Source organism: Spinacia oleracea, chromosome 5, assembly GCF_020520425.1.
Source record: "Spinacia oleracea cultivar Varoflay chromosome 5, BTI_SOV_V1, whole genome shotgun sequence".
NCBI lineage: Eukaryota > Viridiplantae > Streptophyta > Magnoliopsida > Caryophyllales > Amaranthaceae > Spinacia > Spinacia oleracea.
In genome coordinates this window covers 116,403,163-116,416,702 of record NC_079491.1, presented here as the reverse complement: position 1 = coordinate 116,416,702, position 13,540 = coordinate 116,403,163, and positions in this window count along the sequence as shown.

Below are 13,540 nucleotides of genomic sequence, written 5' to 3'. Positions count from 1 at the left end.
ATGGGGGTTGGGCTGTGATTCAATGGGTGTTATGAGTGGGTCTCCTGCGATCTTGTATGTTTTGTGGGTTGATTTTTGGGGCGTGTTTTTTGCTCTTCTTGTTTGAATCCGACTGAGTACTCTCCATTTTTGTTTCGTTTGTGTTTATGAGGGGTTTTTTTTTAACGACTGTAGGTTTGTTTTGAGGTGGGGGTTGCCCCTCCTTCTAGCGCCAATTGTTCCGGTTGCGGATTTAGAACAGGGTAAGGTTGACTTGTGAAGGAAATAATGCCCTTGGTCCAAGTATGCATTCTATGTTAAGTCTAATAAATGCGGTTCAGTATTAATTAACAAGTTAATAATTCAGTGAGATCAAGTGAGCTGAATGCCTAGCTAGAGGCCGCTTCAGTTCAAGTGGAATTAATGATATTAATCCACAGCTTACTCTTGACTGAACCCGTAGGGTCACACAAATAGTACGTAAACGGATCAAGTATTTAATGGCATTAAATACTCCATCTATGAATATTCGGAACCGACGGATCTTGGTTTCAGTGGGAGCTAAGATCGTCACAGGCAAGAAATGAATACTCCGGAAACGATGATATTGCCAGAAATGGAAATATGGATCGTATCGGAAATATGAATATTATCCAAGTCGTAGATGTTGCCGGAAACAGAAACATGGTACGTATCGGAAAATATTATTGGAAATGGAAATATTACCAGAATCGGAAATATTACCGGAAACGGAAATATTGTCAGAATCGGAAATATTGCCGGAATCGGAAAATAATTCCGGAAACGGAAATATTAAATATTTGTTCGAAACGGAAATTAATTCCGGAATCGGAAATGTTAAATATTGTTCGTATCGGAAATAGATTCCGGAAATGGAAATTTAATCGGAAGCGTATCGTACGAATAAGCATCGGACGAGGCTTGCCGGACGAAGGCCCAGCACGAAGCCGGGGCCATCGCCCAGCAAGCATGCGCGCCACAAGCCCAGCCAAGGCAGCGCCCAGGCCTACCGCAAGGCAGGCCCAGCGCGCGCCAAGGGCCACGGCTGCGTGGGCCGTGCTGCGCGGGCTGCTGCTCGCACGCGCATGGGCAGCCCTTGTGGCTGCCGTGTGTGTGTGAGTTTGTGCTCATGCGTGATTCCTGAATCTACAAGAGTCAGTGTATGATTAAATTTCTATTCCTAATTGGATAAATTAATTAAATAGAATTCATGTAGGATTCTAATTCCAATTAATTCGCATCCTACTAGGATTACGATTCCTTTTCCATAACTCTATAAATAAAGGCCTAGGGGTCATAATTTATACACAAGTTTCAAAGTATTCAAAAGTGAGTTTTTTGAGAGAAAATTAAAACACACATCTTGCTCAAAAGTGCCGAAATTTTCTAGTACCTTAAGGGCGATTCTAGTTGGTCAATCTTAAGGCGGATCCGGACGTGTTGTGGACTATCTACGGAGGGACGACACTTGGAGTCCTAAAAGACTTGTTCTTGTTCGGTTCGGGCGCAGCTAGGGAGGGCACGCAACAAAGAGTATGCATCTAAATTATGCTATATGATTATGTGTAAATAATATGTTTCCTGGGTTAATGGTTGTTTCCGCATGATCTATGTAAATGTCATATGTATCATAACCTAACAGTGGTATCACGAGCCCCTTATTATTTTCATAATCTAAATTGCATGAACATGGTTAAATATTAGAAATTTGCAAGAATTAAAAGGGGTGATTAATTTTCGTAATTGTTAATTAATTGCAAATTGCGTTTATTTAATTATACGTACGCAGTTTTTCGGCAGTTTCTTCATTACTCATCCGAATTGAGTGATTTTTGTGTCAATTCCGCATGTAAAAGGCATTCTAAAATTTTGACAAAAATAGTATTTTTCTGCCGAACCCAGAATTCTCAAATTCGAAGCCTAACTATGACTTTTCGAAGGTTTTAGTTTTTCGAATGCAAAATTTCGTAAATTTAAGATGTTAAATTAAATATTTGCGATTCTTGTTGATAAATCTTGAATTTTTGATTGACCTACTGCATATGTTTAACAAGTTTGAATGCCTAGTCTTGTTAATTATGCAATCTAATTTGTAATTATGATTAATTTGTTGAAAATTAGAATAATTTAGAATTAATTTGATTTTCATAATTAATTGTAATTTAATTAGAAACCTATGATTAAAAACCACCATAAAAATTGTAAATTTACGATAAATTTTAAATTTTTATGACCTAGACTTGAATCCATAACAATCGGAAATCAATTGGATAATAAATTTTCGATTTTTCGCCCTAAAATTATGAAATTAATAATATTTATTAATTTGTCATTAATTTTAAATATAAATTTTAAATTTATTATGCGATTCGTTCAAATAACTTGCACGCACGAAGCAATGGACGCTTCGTGTTACCCTTAAGGGGTGTTGTATAATGCGGGCATGCGACGACGAGCAAGGGAGCTCGTCGCCCGTGCGGCACGAATGCAATGAGCAAGGGCGTAGTGCACGAGCACAAGGCAGCAGCCCTGCCTTGTGTCGTGTGCCACGAGCAATGAACGAATGGGCATGGGCGAAGGGCGAGCCAAGGCAGTCGCGTGTGGGCAGCAAGCGAGCTGCGCCACAACGTGCGCTGCCTCGCACAAGTGCGCGCAGCCTCGCGCGCAGCGAGCGCAAGCTCGCGTGCCACGAGCGCTGCGCCCAGCACTGCTCGCGCGCGCAGCGCGCGATGTCGCTCGCCCAGCGAGCGATGTCGCGCCCCAGCGAGCGATGGCTCGCGCGCGCAGCGCGCGATGTCGCCCGCCCAGCGAGCGATGTCGCGCCCCAGCGAGCGATGGCTCGCGCGCACAGCGAGCGAGCCAGCGCGCCCAGCGAGCGATCTCGCGCGCGCGCACTGCGAGCAATAGCTCGCGTGCGATGGGGCGCTGTGCGGAGGCTTGCGATAGGACAGCAGCAGCTATGTGACGAGCGCATGGGCTGCGCGCACATGGCCAGCAATGGCTGTGTGCGTACGGCCCATGGGCGTGCAACGCGTAGGGTGTTTGCGTTACGATTAGATCGTTTTGAATGTTTAATTTGAAAATTTCAGTTCACGTAATTTTAATTAATTTTAAAATTAATAATTTGAATTAATTTCTTGGATTTTAATTTTGAATATTATAATTATAATAAATGGAATTTATTCTAATTATTTTACTAAAATTAAAATCATGAATTAATTTTAATGCGACTGAAATTAAATTAAATTTTTGGATTCAATTATAAATTTATATGAGCTTTAAATTTTAATTAAATTTGTATGTTTCCGGTTAGACTAGAAATACAATTTTATGTTTAAAATTAGTAAAGCATATGAATTTATTGGTTTGAGTGGGAGCGCTTTTTAGTCATAAACTCTTGATTAGGTCTACAAATCCTTAAGGTTAAAACAACTCGATTAGAATTAATAAGGACTGAATAATTGGTAGATTATTGGTGCCCTTGATTAATTGCTGCAAATGTTTACGTGATGCATAATGTGTTTTACTAACCAGCTATGTGGGCCATTCATGATAATGAATGGGTGAATGGTATATATTGTATATGTACTGTTTTGCAGGTTATGAAGTGACTAGTATGGCCCAAATAGGATAGAAAATATGGTCTGCGTACCATTAATTTGAATGTAATTGGTCTAAAGTACCAAAGTTATTTTTCAATTCAAATATGGTCTGCGAACCATCAAATAGTTGTAATTAGTTATAGCTTATCCTATTTGAAGAAAATGGTGCCTCCCACGGAGATTTTCAAGACGGACTTTGAAGTCAAAGCTTCAAGATGAAATCGGGCCATACTAGATCACAAATATCTTATGCATGTTTTAAGTTATTTATTGCTTTAAATATGTCTTAAAATGCATGAGATCAAAAGCTTGATTATGTTGCATGATTAAGGATTTTAGTTCACTTAAAATCTAACCAACATAGTAAGAGCCTTAAGTTCCAAACTTAAAAAATTGAGTTAAAAGGTGCCATGCCAAAATATACACTTGCTTGGATATCCTTTACATCAATCTAGTAATAGTTTTCGCTCAGCGAGGTGTTACTTATTGGTCCTAAAGGGGCAAGGTACACAAATAATTGTGAGTACATGTTAGTTTTGGTGAAACTCAACGATATAAGTAAGGAGTCCTTTTATGTCGTGGCAAATTCGATAGGTTTACCTAATAAGTTCTTAGACGTACCTATCAACCAAGAATAGTTTCTAGACTATTAGCAAAAGGCTTTTGCTTACCTAAGATGTTCTAGGATTAAGTCGACAAACTGTGCTTAGTTCTTCAATGATTTTAGGATCTTGGAATCATTTTATTCACACCTGCCGGAACACATAACTTGAATAAAATGCTTAATAAACATTGAATTATGCATGTATGCTAGAATTTAAGTTTATTAAGAGAAACTGTGAATGGTTATTTATTTGTTTATTCTTTTCAATTGTAGTTTTTAATATGGCAAACAACAATTCATTCAACATTCGATCAATTCTCGAAAAGGAGAAGTTGAACGGGAAAAACTTCCTTGACTGGCAAAGGAACTTGCAAATAGTTCTTATGCAGGAAGAAAAGGAGTATGTCCTAGATGAGGCGATGCCCGAAGCTCCTGGCGACGGGGTCACTCAGGCTGCCCTCAATCGTTGGATTGATGCCAACAAGGATGTGAAATGTCTAATGCTCGCCACCATGAGTGCGGATCTGCAGAAAACGTTCATCAACTCAGATGCTTTCACAATCATCAGTGAGTTGAAGAACATGTTCCAAGATCTGGCTCGAGTCGAAAGATTCGAGACTCATAGGCAAATTCTTGAGACCAAGCTTAAGAAAGGCGAGCCCGTAAGTCCACATGTTCTCAAAATGATTGGACTCATTGAGAATATGAGTCGGCTGGATCAGCAATTTTCTCAGGAAATGGCTATAGACACCATCCTCCATTCTCTTCATAGCGGGTATGATCAGTTCAAACTGAACTACAGTATGAATAGTCTGGACAAAACGCTCACTGAGCTTCACGGTATGCTGAAGACCGCTGAAAAGACGCTCAAAAGTGATAAGCAGGATGTGCTTATGGTGCGTGGGGGCAAGTTCAAGAAATCTGGAAAGAAGAGGAATGCTAAGAAAGGTGGCAACAAGGCCAGCCCAACTAAGCAAACTGGCGCCAAATCTGCAAAGAGGAAGGTCAGTCAACCCACTTCTGAATCCGAATGCTTCTACTGCAAGAAGAAGGGGCATTGGAAGAGAGATTGCTTGAAGCTAAAGGAAGATCAGAAGAACGGAACAGTCGTTCCATCTTCAGGTATTTTCGTTATAGACTGTATACTTGCTAATTCAACTTCTTGGGTATTAGATACAGGTTGTGGCTCACACTTATGTTCCAATCCACAGGGACTAAGAAGAAGTAGAAAGTTAAGCAAGGGTGAAGTCGACCTACGAGTGGGAAATGGAGCACGGATTGCTGCATTAGCCGTAGGAACTTACTATTTGTCGTTGCCCTCCGGGCTAGTTTTGGAACTGGAAGAATGTTTCCATGTTCCAAGTCTTACTAAAAACATCATTTCAGTTTCTTGCTTAGATGCTAAGGGATTTTCCTTTATAATAAAAGACAATAGTTGTTCGTTTTATTTTAAAGAGATGTTTTATGGATCTGCTAGATTAGTCAATGGACTTTATTTATTAGATCACGACAAACAAGTATATAACATAAATACCAAAAAGGCCAAAAAGGATGATTCAGATCTCACCTATCTGTGGCATTGTCGATTAGGCCATATAAACTTGAAACGCTTAGAAAGACTTCAAAGGGAAGGAATTCTAGAACCATTTGACTTAGAGGATTATGGTAAATGCGAATCATGTTTACTTGGCAAAATGACAAAGCAACCTTTCTCTAAAGTCGGAGAAAGAGCAAATGAACTATTGGGTTTAATCCATACAGATGTATGTGGACCAATGAGTACAAATGCTAGAGGTGGTTTCAGCTACTTTATCACTTTCACTGATGACTTCAGTAGGTATGGTTATGTCTACCTAATGAAGCATAAGTCTGAATCCTTTGTCAAATTCAAGGAATTTCAGAGTGAAGTAGAGAATCAATTAGGCAAGAAGATTAAGGCACTGCGGTCTGATAGAGGCGGTGAATATCTGAGCTATGAATTTGATGACCATCTGAAAGAATGTGGAATTCTATCAGAATTGACTCCTCCTGGAACACCACAATGGAACGGTGTGTCAGAACGGAGGAACAGAACCTTGCTAGACATGGTCAGGTCAATGATGGGTCAGGCCGAACTTCCATTAGAATTTTGGGGACATGCACTAAATACAGCTGCACTCACTATAAATAGAGCTCCGTCTAAAGCTGTCGAAAAGACTCCATACGAATTATGGTTTGGAAAACCTCCAAATGTGTCTTTTCTTAAGATTTGGGGATGTGAAGTATACGTCAAACGATTAATTTCAGACAAACTTCATCCAAAATCTGACAAATGTATCCTTGTGGGCTATCCAAAGGAAACAAAGGGGTATTACTTCTACAATACATCTGAGAACAAAGTGTTTGTTGCTCGAGATGGTGTCTTTTTGGAGAAGGATCACATTTCCAAAATGACAAGTGGGAGAAAAGTAGACCTCGAAGAAATTCGAGTCGAACAACAAACTCTAGAGAATGCTCAAGATGACATTCAGGATGAAACTCAGAGATCTTTAGAAGAATCTGGTGAGAATCATGGTCAATCTAGAAATGTTACCCCGCGTAGATCGCAAAGATATAGATCTCAACCGGAAAGGTACTTAGGTATTTTGACGAACGAGAGCTATGACGTTCTATTACTTGAAAGTGATGAACCTGCGACTTACAAGCAAGCTATGACGAGCCCTAGCTCCAAGCAATGGCAAGAAGCCATGCAATCTGAATTAGACTCCATGTCTGAAAACCAAGTATGGGATTTGGTCGATTTGCCAGATGGCTACCAAGCCATTGGAAGCAAATGGGTTTTCAAACTGAAAAAGGACAAGGATGGGAAACTTGAAGTTTTCAAAGCTAGATTGGTTGCAAAAGGTTACAGGCAAGTCCACGGTGTGGATTACGATGAAACCTTTTCACCAGTTGCAATGCTAAAGTCTATTACGATGGATGTCAAAACTGCTTTCTTAAACGGCGTTTTAACAGAAACTGTGTTTATGACACAGCCTGAAGGTTTTGAGGATCCAAAGAATGCTAAAAAGGTATGCAAGCTAAAGAAGTCAATCTACGGATTGAAGCAGGCATCCAGGAGCTGGAATATACGTTTTGATGAAGCAGTCAGTGACTTTGGTTTCATCAAGAACGCGGACGAATCTTGTGTATACAAGAAGGTCAGTGGGAGCAAAATTGCTTTCCTAGTATTATATGTTGACGACATATTGCTTATCGGAAATGACATTCCTATGTTGAACTCTGTCAAGATTTGGCTTGGGAAATGTTTTTCGATGAAGAATCTAGGAGAAGCACAGTACATATTGGGCATCAAGATTTACAGGGATAGATCTAAAAAGATGATTGGACTTAGTCAAAGCACTTATATCAATAAGGTGCTTGATAGGTTCAAGATGGCGGACTCCAAGCGAGGCTACCTACCCATGTCTCATGGAATGACTCTAAGCAAGACTCAGTGCCCAAAAACACTTGATGAGCGTAGACGAATGAATGGGATTCCATATGCATCATTGATTGGTTCAATAATGTATGCTATGATATGTACACGCCCGGATGTTGCGTACGCACTCAGTACTACAAGCAGATACCAGTCAGACCCAGGAGAGGCGCATTGGACTACTGCCAAGAACATTCTGAAGTACCTGAAAAGGCACAAAGATGACTTCCTGGTCTATGGTGGAGATGATGAATTAATTGTTAAAGGCTATACGGACGCAAGTTTCCAAACCGACAAAGATGATTTCAGATCACAGTCTGGGTTTGTCTTCTGCCTCAACGGAGGAGCAGTAAGCTGGAAAAGTGCTAAGCAAAGCACCATTGCGGATTCTACAACTGAAGCGGAGTACATTGCTGCACATGAAGCAGCAAAGGAAGCTATATGGCTAAGGAAGTTCATAGGAGAACTTGGTGTAGTCCCCTCCATTAAAGGACCAATAGCCCTGTATTGTGATAATAACGGAGCTATTGCACAGGCAAAAGAGCCTAGACACCACCAGAGAGTCAAGCATGTACTTCGTAGATTTCACCTTCTACGAGAGTTCGTTGAAAGAAAAGAAGTCGAGATAAGCAAAATTGGAACTGATGACAACATATCAGATCCATTAACTAAACCTCTGCCGCAAGCGAAGCACAACTCGCACACTGCAGCTATGGGAATCAAGCATATTGGAGAATGGCTTTGATGTCTCTGTTTAATGTTTTAAAGTTTTAGAGTTTAAATCTTTGTAAAACATTATTGGTTAATCATTCACAATAAATGAAAGAAATTCATTTTTCCATTTAATTTGTGGTTTATTAAATGATGAGTCCCTTCAACTTGACAATATATTCAAGATAGACTGTCAGGACCAGTCCTGTGACTAAGAAATGTCTATCAAGTGAACTTGAATGTCAAAGGTTGAAAATGGTCCCTAATCGGAGTTTTCTATAAAATTGGACGCATAGAAAACGTTAGACGATTAGAATGCAAGATGACTAGTAGTTCTGTTTCTTGAACTATGTGGACATGGCAATGTCATAATCATTTGCATAGATACTTACTTTGGGAAGACTAGTATCGGACAAGACCTATGAAACTTTACTGTAAGAGATGAAAGTCTGTCATAAGTAAATTTCATTAAATTATTAGACACTAAATCCTCAATACCTGAGTGATTTGAGATTACTTGTTTGAGAACTGGTTGCTTTGACGTTGACCAACCGTCGCACCGTAAAAGGAGGCTATAAAGGCAACGCTCAGGTAATCACCTATCAAACGAAGTCTAATCTCAAGATCGCAAGATTGGGATTGTCCTCCCATAAATCGGGAAGAGATGCTTAAAAGTTGTACAAGGCCACTCGGAGAGCTAGAAACTGTGAAATGCATGGCCGTGCTCGGATGAATCATAGGCTATGATTATCTGTTTATTTGATCAGTTGAACTCTGAAACCGAGGAACACCTCTGGACATAATAAGGATGACAACTCTTACCTTATGTTCAAGAGCAAGCATCGAGCGACAAAGGAATTAGGAAATGCACACTTGTCCCTAAGGACAAGTGGGAGACTGAAGGAAATAATGCCCTTGGTCCAAGTATGCATTCTATGTTAAGTCTAATAAATGCGGTTCAGTATTAATTAACAAGTTAATAATTCAGTGAGATCAAGTGAGCTGAATGCCTAGCTAGAGGCCGCTTCAGTTCAAGTGGAATTAATGATATTAATCCACAGCTTACTCTTGACTGAACCCGTAGGGTCACACAAATAGTACGTAAACGGATCAAGTATTTAATGGCATTAAATACTCCATCTATGAATATTCGGAACCGACGGATCTTGGTTTCAGTGGGAGCTAAGATCGTCACAGGCAAGAAATGAATACTCCGGAAACGATGATATTGCCAGAAATGGAAATATGGATCGTATCGGAAATATGAATATTATCCAAGTCGTAGATGTTGCCGGAAACGGAAACATGGTACGTATCGGAAAATATTATTGGAAATGGAAATATTACCAGAATCGGAAATATTACCGGAAACGGAAATATTGTCAGAATCGGAAATATTGCCGGAATCGGAAAATAATTCCGGAAACGGAAATATTAAATATTTGTTCGAAACGGAAATTAATTCCGGAATCGGAAATGTTAAATATTGTTCGTATCGGAAATAGATTCCGGAAATGGAAATTTAATCGGAAGCGTATCGTACGAATAAGCATCGGACGAGGCTTGCCGGACGAAGGCCCAGCACGAAGCCGGGGCCATCGCCCAGCAAGCATGCGCGCCACAAGCCCAGCCAAGGCAGCGCCCAGGCCTACCGCAAGGCAGGCCCAGCGCGCGCCAAGGGCCACGGCTGCGTGGGCCGTGCTGCGCGGGCTGCTGCTCGCACGCGCATGGGCAGCCCTTGTGGCTGCCGTGTGTGTGTGAGTTTGTGCTCATGCGTGATTCCTGAATCTACAAGAGTCAGTGTATGATTAAATTTCTATTCCTAATTGGATAAATTAATTAAATAGAATTCATGTAGGATTCTAATTCCAATTAATTCGCATCCTACTAGGATTACGATTCCTTTTCCATAACTCTATAAATAAAGGCCTAGGGGTCATAATTTATACACAAGTTTCAAAGTATTCAAAAGTGAGTTTTTTGAGAGAAAATTAAAACACACATCTTGCTCAAAAGTGCCGAAATTTTCTAGTACCTTAAGGGCGATTCTAGTTGGTCAATCTTAAGGCGGATCCGGACGTGCTGTGGACTATCTACGGAGGGACGACACTTGGAGTCCTAAAAGACTTGTTCTTGTTCGGTTCGGGCGCAGCTAGGGAGGGCACGCAACAAAGAGTATGCATCTAAATTATGCTATATGATTATGTGTAAATAATATGTTTCCTGGGTTAATGGTTGTTTCCGCATGATCTATGTAAATGTCATATGTATCATAACCTAACAACTTGTCTCTTGTGTTCACTGCTGATTGTATCCTGCGCAATGAAATGGTTAATTATCCTGGGGGGTGATCCGAGAATTACCCCTCCGATGCCTAAGTCAGATCACGTTGATTGCTCTGTAATAAATGCTTGTAAGAATGATTGGGTGAGATTACGTACCTTTGGCATTGAATGGGGGTCCATATTTATAGACGGGTGGTTTGTACGGAGGATACGGGTTTTCACCCTTTGGTCCCTGGATCTTCCTTTTGGGACCCGTGACTTGAATGTCGGCTGAATAATGCCGACCGTAGATAGCCAGGTCCAAATGCCGACTGGGGACTTGGCCTGTATTACTTGTTTTGCACCTTTGTTAGTGATATGGGATGTCCTACCGGCTTGCCGGTAGGGCTTCCTGTACAATAACTATACTTCCTCAACCAAGTGAATAAACACAGTAACAGACATGAAAGAAATTAAGTAATTAAAAAATATCAGAAATTTTCCCACCCAAAAAGAATCAAAGCGGACAAAGCCATAACTATATTAACGTAGAAAGGAAAGGTAAACCTTTTAAGAAGGGTAAAAATGAAAAGAGTAAATCATATCACAGGATGACGAAAGTCGCTTCAAATTAATATTTCAAGTACTAGTTATAAAGAGAGGATGAAGACTGCCGGAAACCATGGATGATTCTGAAGCATGAGTGAAAACAAAGATTGAAAAGTGCATTACGCACGTTTTTTCATATACAATAAAAGCCCCAATATGTTTTTTCTTCTCTCGTCTTCCCCGGCCTTCAATTTCTAGATCTAGGGTTTCGAATTTGAATTATGTTACTCAATTTTTTTTCTCCTTCCGATTTCGACACTGCATTTCGGACTCTTTTCCGACGCCGGTGTCGACACCTCTCCAGACACGTGTCGTGTGTCGTGTCGCGGGTCGGGTCGTGTCGACACGGACACGGGCCGTCCGATGAAGTGTCGGAGTAATGTAGCAAAGAACTTTTACTCCAAATTTTGATTCTCTTGTATCTACTAGTGTTTATCATGTACTAGTTCTTTGTTTTATAAATCCTTACTTCCATAAAAAATCACATCATTTCGGAAATTTTTAATTATTTTAAATTAATCATCAATTATACTTCTACTATTCAATCTTTGTTTTATACGAAGTACTTCGTATTCAACAAACTATAATTTCACATAATTCATCAGTTTCAAGCAACAAAGAATCGAAAGGCGGGATTTAAGTTCTAGAAAATTTACCAAAACCCTCCTGTGTGCTTCAGAAACAAGCCCACTTCATTGCAACTGGTACATTCCGTCGAACACCTTGTGTGCACTAAGTTAAACATTTCTTCGAACACCTTTCTTGCTATTTGAATTGGTCCGTCCTAAACTTTATTTCATCCTCAACATCCACAATTCCGAAAATAATAATTGCAACAATCAAATTGGAATGCGTTTTCTCAAAATTCATATCGTATAAAAAAAATTCCATGAAATCATCAAGCTGTTGTTTTGATTGGAAAATGTTCTCACATAATCTCGTGGAATTTTGATTAGAATAATAATCAGTCCGGTGTTTTGATTGGAAAATCATCTCACGTAATCTAGTGGAATCTTGATTAGAATAATAATCAGGCTGTTGTTTTGAATGGAAATCATGGATCATATTGCGATACGCAAAGAGTAATTACGAGGCAATCGATTGAAAATTTGTCGAATTAAATCAAGAATTCCAATAAGTTAATCAAGAATAAAATGCAGAAGTGGGGAAAATAAGCGAAGGGTTTAAGGAGAAAGATACATATGCTCTCCGTAAGTCCGTATAACAAAAAGTAATACCAAGAAAATGGAGGGAAAACCAACTAACTAACCAAAACGGAGGGAAGGAAGAAAAGGACCTCCATCCCTAAATAATTTGTCATGTTAAAGTTTAAAAAAAAAAAAAAAAAAAAAAAAAACAGAACGCCATTGAGCAATAATTTGTCGTGCTATTTCCTTTTTTTTCTTTTTTTTTTGGTGTGCGTAAAAGTGGAAGTAAGAACTGTTGGAATATTTATAGAGTAAATGGATTTATGAGTTAAATGTGAATGTGTACTATACTAGGAGTTGAGGAGGTAGTATAATGTTTAGAGTTTATTTCAAACGGATGCAACGGTTATTTGGGCGCCCGTCGGACTGCACAGTGAGCATGGTGCACCATGTGCACCAAAAGAACACATGTGCATAAACAAAAGAACATGACACTACGGCAAAAAACATGCGATATAATATTTTACTTTTTTATTATAAAAAATCACAATTTATTAAAAATATAAAAAAATATGTGTCCATGTTCTTTTTACGTAACCATATGTTCTTTTAATTATATACTAATGTTCTTAAGGTGCACCATGCTCTATGTGCACCATAGTCCACCTTCTAAATTGCGCTAGACTACTCCCATCAAGCTGTTAGAGTTAGGAACCGTTCTCGCAATAGAAAAACGATTTAGTAAATATCAATGCAATACCAAATTGCCGAACAACTCATTGTCCAAGGTTTTGGTAATGATTCAAGCACGCATACTACGGATACTCACTTGTTCAAACAAGATTTTCCTCTAATTTTAATCAACTTTCAATCAACTAACAGCACACCTAATGCTATTAAATTATCGCTATCTTACAACCCAGAGTGATCAAATAATACAAAGTACTAATTCTTTGATTTGGATTGAATATATTTACTAATGTCCATGTGTTTGAACTCTTTGAAGTGATTCATAAAATAAATTAATAAATAAACAATTTGGACAAATTTCTTAACAAAACGGCTTTCTTGCACTTGTAAACAAACGTTTGTAAAACGCCCACTACCCAGGCTTCATCCGAGAAAGAATGTACTGGCTAACCCCG